The following is an 8,949-nucleotide window of genomic DNA, read 5'->3' as shown; positions in this document are numbered from 1 at the left end:
CATTTCAGTATGACCCCCTGTGCTGAAACTATGAATCTGGCGTATGTTTATGTAACCGATGTAATTATCTTCTGTGATTCAAGAAGAATGTATACCTCGTTTAAAAGGATTTTTCAATATATAATCTAGCAATGATAACGTATAATATATACACTCATTCGCAAGCATTCAATCAAACATGCTTAAATAAACTACAGATGACATTTATTTTTTTACGTCTGTCCAGGAGGTAGAACTTTTAGATCTTGTACCGTACACAACCATCTAAAATGGTCAAGATAAAGATGAATATATTAATGGAATAAACGGAGAGAGATGGATTACCAAATATTAAACAATTAGTGTTAATCACCTATTTTGTTTTTTTAAAAAACCTTTTACTCCAATAACGTTTACTTGTTGAAAAATGTAGATGGTTATACTTTGGTAAAGTATGTAATTGAATCCCAGGTGTATTTTTTCAAGTTAAAGATGAAAGAAAGTAAAAACCTAATTTCACTGGTTTCATCTCTTAGGGTTTTTTGTTGTTTAAATGATCCTGTATTTAAAATATTGTATTGGTTTTAACATAAAGAACATACAATACCATAAACATCCAATATGCAGAGGGAAAAATATAACATTGAATAGGGATGCAGAGGTGGAAGAAGTACTCAGATATTGTACTTTAGTTAAAGTAGAAGTACCAGAGTCTAGGAATACTCTGTTACAAGTAAAAGTTCTGCATTCAAAATGTTACTCAAGTAAAAATATTGGCAACAAAATATTAAAGTACCAAAAGTAAAAGTACTTATTATGCAAATTGGTCCATTTCCGAATCATATTATATCATATGTTTCGATTATAATTATTGATGCATTCAAGTGTAATCAAAGCTGGCAAAGGGGCAGCTAGTTTTAATCACTGTGTACACTGCAGGGTAGTTTGTGAATTTGCTTCAGGTGAAACTAAAGTCTTGTTTAAGTGCTGGTTATATTTCACATAATTAATCTAAATCTAAATAGTAACTAAAGGTTAAAAATAAATGTATGGGAGGAATAGTACATGATTTTCCTCTGAATTCTACTGGAGTAGAACAAAGTAGCATAAACTGGAAATATTCAAGTAAAATATTAATCCTAAAATTATTTCAAAAGTGTACTTAAGTACAGTACTTGAGTAAATGTACTTAGTGACTTCCCACCTCTGCGTATACGTTTTTTTTATTGTTTGTTACATGCGTTTATCAAAACCTGAAGACTGCCATATGAGGAGCGACAAGGGGCTTTATTGTGAAAATCACATCCGGAAGTTTGAAACGTAACGCTGTGTGGGTTGAATCTTGAGACGCCCATTTCAAGTCCACCCCGCCCCGGCTGCTGGATCAGTTTCTCCCTCTCCTGCAACCAGATTTGCCAGCCTGGATGCCGGATCACCGCAGATATTCTACCGCAACAGGTAAATCACCAGGAACCAGGATAGGATAACAAGTAGCACACACTGGACACTATCGCTGTTGACCTTGCTTTTTCCCTCACCTTTTCTGGGAAGGTAAGTTGGATGTCCTTCTTTATTAAACACAAAATGTAAAAGGCGATGCAGTGTAGTATTGACAATGTGGTTTAAAAATGTAGCCAACATTTGAATTTTAAAGATTGCACACACTAAAATAATCCTGACACATTTCTCTAAACCCTGAGTGATAGCCTTTTGTTTGCATTTTAGATGAAGAAAACACCATATGGGAAGAAGAAAAAAAGAGTGTCAGACGTTATATCTTTCTCTTAATATGCTCAAATGCATTTCTACAGTTTAACAATATCCCATGTAATGATAATTAAACATTAAAGGGCAAAAAGGGCTATCTACTGCAAATTGCCTCTCTTGTCAATATTACACATTGCCAGTGACACTATCAAGTGAGTATGTGATGTGATGAATGCTTTTCTTTTTGGTTTAGTTTTTTTTAGTCCAGGATATTTCTGGATCTCCCCATAGAGGAAACTTTAAAGCATTTAAAATGTAAAGGGCTTATCAGATGTTTGTATTGTTCTATTGGTCCATAATGTGATTTGGGCAAGTTTAGCTTATCCATGCTCATTCACTGCAGCATAGACTAATTATAGAGATTGCTTAGTGTGCATGCGAGTTTGTGTGTCCTGCTGCTCTCAGTGAAAACAGAAAGAGGAGGCTTGTCTTTGCTGAAGTGGGCAAAGTCCATTTATGGTAAATATTTTTATTGATTTTCTCAGTTTTTTAACAAAAGCAAGTGATACAAATTCAGTAAAGATATATACACATATGCTGACAAATCAAAATCTTCATTTCAATCCCACCACTCTCCCACCCACCCAACCCACTAACCCATTGAGTTACAGGATACAGAGCCCTTTAACAGTAAAATACAATATTTTCATAATGACATTAGTTCAAGGGGGGCAAAGGAGGAGAAAGAAAAAGAAAACACAGAGATAAACACAAAGAAAGAAAATAATAATAATGATAATGGAATAGAAATTTAAAAAAAAATGAATCAACTGCTCACTGCTCACCGCTCAATCCAACCTTATTCTTTATCAAGTGGATCTTGTAAGGAGTCATAGAAGTCCAGAAAGGGTTTCCATGTTCTAATAAAGGTGTTAGAGGAGCCCCTGAGTAAGAACTTCATTTTCTCTAGCTGTAAGAAGTACAAAACATCTTTGACCCACTGAGAAAAGGATGGAGGGGAATGTTGCTTCCATTTTAGAAGAATCAAACGTCTCGCAAGAAGTGTAGAAAAGGCTATAACTATCTGAGCACTGTTTGGTAGGGATGCACAGGTCACCTTTGGTGCCAAACCAAAAAGGGCACAGAGCGGGTCAGGCTCAATACGAGTTTTAAACATTTCACTAAAAGATTTAAAAATACATCTCCAGAAAGTAAAGAGGCTGGGACATACCCAAAACATGTGTATTAGGTCTGCTGGCTGGCTTCTGCATCGGGGACAAGACGGTTCAACCTCTGGATACATTTTAGCCAATCTAGCGTTAGTTAAATGAGCTCTGTGTACCACTTTCAGTTGTATCAGGCTGTGTTTAGCAGAAGAGGAAGATGTGTGCACCCGGTCCAGGACTGATTCCCACTGGTCATCCGTCAAAGTTCTTCCCAGATCAGATTCCCAAGCAGCTCTTAAATGTTCAATAGGGTGCGGATTGACATTACCAATGAGATCATAAATCAGTGAAATCAGTCCTCTACGGTCTGACTTCAGTTCGAGGATATGGTCAATATGTGACTTTATGGGCTTATTTGGAAAAGAGCTGAATGTCTTACATACAAAGCTCCTAATTTGTAGGTAACGAAAGAAGTGATTTTTAGGTAGGCTATACAGTTCAGATAATTGAGAGAAAGATGCAAATGTGTCTTCAATGTAAAGATTATAAATGGATTTAATCCCATTATTAAACCAAACAGTAAAAGCCGGGTCTGTACAGGATGGGGTAAACATGTGGTTTGACTTAATGGGGGAGAGAACAGAAGCACCCTGTAGTCCAAAGTGCCTCCTAAACTGAGCCCATATTCTTATTGAATTACTTACTATTACACTCGACTTCAAATTAGTGTTGAGAAGGGGTAAACCTGTGCAAACCACTGAGCCCAGGTGGTGTTGATATGAAGAAAACTCTAATTTCACCCAGTCCGCTTTTTCAGACATCGGTTTGTTTTCAAACCAGTGTATCAACTTCTGAATGTTGCATGCCCAATAGTAGAAAAGGAAATTAGGTAGAGCGAGACCTCCTGATCGTTTTGGCCTTTGCATATGAGCTTTACTGATCCGACTAGGTTTATTCCCCCATAGGAAAGAAATAATACATTTATCAAGAGTCTTAAAAAACGATTTCTTAATAAAGACGGGGATGTTTTGAAAAAGATATAAAAACTTTGGTAACATTACCATTTTAACGAGATTGACGCGCCCTGTTAGAGATAATGGTAAGGAGGCCCAGCGGTTCATATCTTGTTTACACTTATTGAGAAGAGTGGTAAAGTTTTTAGTGAAAGTAGTAAGGAGAGAGCGAGTGACCTCAATTCCTAAATATTTGAAGCCATCTTGAGCCCTTTTAAAGGGGAAAAGGCTAGGGGGGAGTACATCGGCTGCAGAGTTTAAAGGGAAAAGTTCGCTCTTTTGTAAATTTAATTTATAACCCGAGACTTTCCCAAATTGATCGAGGATATCCAGGATATAGGGAAGCGATGAGGCATGCTCGGATACATATAAAAGCAAGTCATCCGCATAAAGGGACACCTTCAACTTTTGTCCTGCCCGATCAATGCCTTTGAAATCCTTACATAAACGGAGTTTTGTTGCCAAAGGCTCAATTGCTAGCGCAAAAAGAAGTGGGGAAAGCGGACATCCCTGTCTTGTACCTCTTCCAAGGGGGAAGTAATTAGACCGAGTGTTATTAGAGATTATAGCAGCCAGGGGAGAGGAGTAGAGAAGTCTAATCCACGCAATGAATTCTTTTTTAAAGCCACATTTTTGGAGGGCAATGAATAGGTATCTCCATTCGACCCGGTCAAAGGCCTTTTCCGCATCAAGTGATATTACTACCTCTGGGTCTGGTGACCGGGCCGAGTGGACAATATTAAATAGTTTTCTCAAATTTGAATACGAATGTCGGTTCTGGATAAATCCTGTCTGATCAGGAGATATAATATCTGGAATCACATTTTCCAGACGTTTGGCCAGGACCTTAGACAGCACTTTAAAATCTACATTCAGTAGGGAAATAGGGCGATATGAGGAGCACAACAATGGGTCTCTGTCTTTTTTCACAAGAAGGGAGATAGAGGCTTGTCGTAAAGTCATAGGAAGGGAGCCTGAAGAGAGTGCTTCTTTAAACATTGTCTGAAGAATTGGTGCTAGTTGAGGGGAAAACTTTTTATAAAATTCAGTAGTGAATCCGTCTGGGCTGGGTGATTTGTTGTTTTGCATTGATTTAATGGCCATAATTATTTCGGATGTTGAAACATCTGCGCTCAATTTAATGTTTTGTTCCTCTGACACAGTAGGAAGAGGAACATTTTGAAAGAAGACCTCAGGGTCCTCATTACATTCTGAGGCATAAAGGTTAGAATAGAAATGCAGAAAAGCTTTATTTATGTCCTCATGATCTATCAGTGTCTCTCCTGTATGTGACAGAATTTCAGTAATTGACCGAGCGGCAGCTGTTTGACGAGCTTGCAGGGCCAGGAGCTTGTTCGCTTTGTCTCCAAATTCATAGACATTATGCCTGGATTTCAAAATAAGACGCGTTGCCTCATCAGTAGTTAGAAGGTTGTGTTCAGTTTGCAGCCTTAGACGCTCCTTATAAAGATCTGGGGTTGGCGAGAGAACATATTTCGAGTCAATAATCGCGATTTGATGTGATATCTCTTGTAGCTTTGAATATTTTTCTCTATTAATTCTAGAGGAGTAAGCTATAATATACCCTCTGAGGTAAACTTTAAGGGTCTCCCACAGTGTGGCGTTAGATATTTCAGGAGAGGTGTTTGTTTCTAGAAAAAAATTGATTTGGTCCGAAATGAATTCAACGAAGCGATCATCAGATAGTAGGAGAGGATTGAGTCTCCAAACTCTGTTCGGAGGGGGGCGATTTGGAAGATCCAGTTCGAGTACCATGACACTATGATCAGATATAACATTGCTATTATATGAGCAAGTCTTAGCCCTGGGTAATAGTCTATTATCAAGCAAAAAATAGTCTATGCGGGTGTAGGTATGGTGCGCGTTGGAGAAAAAAGAGTAAGCTCTATTGTGGGGAAACTTAAATCTCCATACATCGGAGAGGGCACAATGGCTCATGAAATCCTTCACAACTCCAGCTGATTTTGAAAGATTTTGAGGGGAGTTTGATGACCTATCCAGGGTCGTGTCCAGTACAAGGTTAAAATCACCTCCCATAATAACAAATCCATTCTCAAGCCTAGGTATTTTAAAAAATAATTTCTTAAAAAAAACTACTGTCATCACAATTGGGGGCATATACATTTACCAAAATCACTGGGTTACCAAAGAGCTGCCCAACCACAATAATATACCTTCCATTAGGGTCACTAATAATATCCTTTGAGTGGAAAGAGATGTTCTTGTTAATCAATATGGCTGTTCCTCTAGCTTTTGCATTGAACTTGGAATGAAACACTTGACCGACCCAGTTTAGTTTGAGACCATTAACATTGATATTACACAGATGAGTTTCTTGTAAGAAAGCTATGTCAACCTTTAGTTGTTGTAAGTGGGACATAACCCTCTGCCTTTTATTTGGGTTATTAACTCCTTTTACATTCCAAGATACAAACTTGGTAGGGTTGCTGATCATCCTAGTGGATTTACCTGCCATATAAACCTAGGATAAGAAAAACGAGGGGAGCAGCAGAGAGCAGGAAAAAGAAAGAAAGAAAGAAACATAGTAAGAAAAAAAAACCCTGAAAGAATAAAACAAAAATAAAAATATAATTATAAATAATAAAACCTCGGACTCTAAACCTGTAAACTCTTACCCTTGTGTGATAACTCACTTTGTGCTTGTTTTGCTCCGCACTACACTACAAACTGTCACAAAAAAAAAAAAAGGATTTAGCAATGAAAAGTAGTAATATGAACTTGCTAAACCATTGCTTCCCGGGTAACAAAGTGACCATGTGGGGAAACCATCTTAAACTATTGGCCACGAACAATCAGCACGTCCTTAGAAACGGAAACATAGTGAGTACAAAATAAATAGGCGGACAAAAAGTAGGAACAGCCCAATAGCCTAGTAAATCAAAAAGTAACCTGATAAGGCGAGCAATGCAAAGTATCAGGGATCACTAGGACATATATCAACTCTCATAACTCTGTAACAGCCGTAACAGCCGACCGGTCAGCTGTATTTTGAATCTTACTCTGCCGGTAAGGGAGAGCCGACAGCTTTTATCAGAAGAGGAAACATAAAAGCCAGAGCAAGATATGTGCTCAACCAGTGTCAAAAATGAACATACCAGGTACTATGACTGGTTGTTGTGATGGTATAATTAATATTAGTAACCAATTAACAGTTGAGCAGCAATAGCAATATGTAACTGTTGACGAGTAATTCGTAACATTGTCTCTTATGTCTTATTTTCGGAGCACAATGCTCGGAAACTACGAAAGAATATACTCAGTGTCCACTTGCCGGTGTTATGCCGTAGATTGAAGCCTTGCCGTAGATTGAAGCCCTGTTCGCGGGGACGAGCAAAGTGACGTCATCGCCTGTATTGAGCGTTCGCCTCGTTTTCTAAGCGGAAAAACGAAAGATACTATTTACTTTCTCTCTTTTGAATGATATATTTCCCATCAGATTAAACAGCAAACGGCTGAATAAATAATGTGCATACAATTGTGTGGAGGCTCGTTTTAAGGACACTTTTCAGATCTGTCACAATCTTCCGTTTTTGAGTCCACTCTGTTATGTTCCTCCTTCCTACAGAACAGGATAATATGTCATTTGTCAGTATAGTCCTATTTTTTAAAACCTTCTCTGTTGTTTAAGTGTCTGATAACCACGAATAGTAAGCAATGATATAACAGTAATTATATAACATATGTCAGACACTGTGTTATTTTCAATCAAGCCTAAAAGATTATAATGTGTTCAAACTGGCTTCACTCGCTTGAATTGCTCCTTTGAATGTAATGTTCCTCTGTGGTTTCCTACTCGACACATGTTTGTATTGTAATGCCACTCATATTTTATTTTTTATTGTATTTTAAGGTGACATTGAATGCTTTGAAATGTGCCCTAAAATAAAGTGTATTATTGATCTTATATCTGTGCCTATATCACACGATTAATGTTCCTTATTTTAGACTAGGTTAATCCTGGTGTCAATAGGGAAGATCTGCACTGTTCTCTACATAACATGTTCAGCAGAGCAGGTATTTCTCCTGCCAGATTTTGAACCCCCCCCCTATCATTTTGTCCAGGATGGTCATAGACTCACCAAAATCACACTGGTGTTTGCTGTTCCCCTCTAGTTTGTGCTCGCAAAAGCATTTTACTCTGGGCCCAGCAGGTGAAAAACTAAAGAGGGGCTTCCAAATCCGGCAGACCAGGTGCTGCCAGATATGGCACCCCCCCTACAACTTTGTCCAGGACAGTCACACTGTCACCAAAATCACACTGGTGTTTGCTGTTCCCCTCTAGTTTGTGCTCGCAAAAGCATTTTACTCTGGGCCCAGGAGGTGAAAAACTACAGAGGGGCTTCCAAATCCAGCAGACCAGGTGCTGCCAGATATGGCACCCCCCCTACAATTTTGTCCAGGACAGTCACACTGTCACCAAAATCACACTGGTGTTTGCTGTTCCCCTCTAGTTTGTGCTCGCAAAAGCATTTTACTCTGGGCCCAGCAGGTGAAAAACTAAAGAGGGGCTTCCAAATCCGGCAGCTACAACACCTGGTCTGCCGGATTTGGAAGCCCCTCTGTAGTTTTTCACCTGCTGGGCCCAGAGTAAAATGCTTTTGCGAGCACAAACTAGAGGGGAACAGCAAACACCAGTGTGATTTTGGTGAGTCTCTGACCATCCTGGACAAAATGATAAGGGGGCTTCCAAATCCGGCAGCTACAACACCTGGTCTGCCGGATTTGGAAGCCCCTCTGTAGTTTTTCACCTGCTGGGCCCAGAGTAAAATGCTTTTGCGAGCACAAACTAGAGGGGAACAGCAAACACCAGTGTGATTTTGGTGAGTCTATGACCATCCTGGACAAAGATCTAGGGGGGCTTCCAAATCCGGCAGCTACAACACCTGGTCTGCCGGATTTGGAAGCCCCTCTGTAGTTTTTCACCTGCTGGGCCCAGAGTAAAATGCTTTGGTGAGCATAAACTAGAGGGGAACAGCAAACACCAATGTGATTTTGGTGAAGTTGTGACTGTCCTGGACAAAGTTGTAGGGGGGGTGCCATAT

The sequence above is a fragment of the Trematomus bernacchii genome, unplaced genomic scaffold (assembly GCF_902827165.1).
Source record: "Trematomus bernacchii unplaced genomic scaffold, fTreBer1.1, whole genome shotgun sequence".
NCBI lineage: Eukaryota > Metazoa > Chordata > Actinopteri > Perciformes > Nototheniidae > Trematomus > Trematomus bernacchii.
This window is presented reverse-complemented; position numbering follows the sequence as displayed.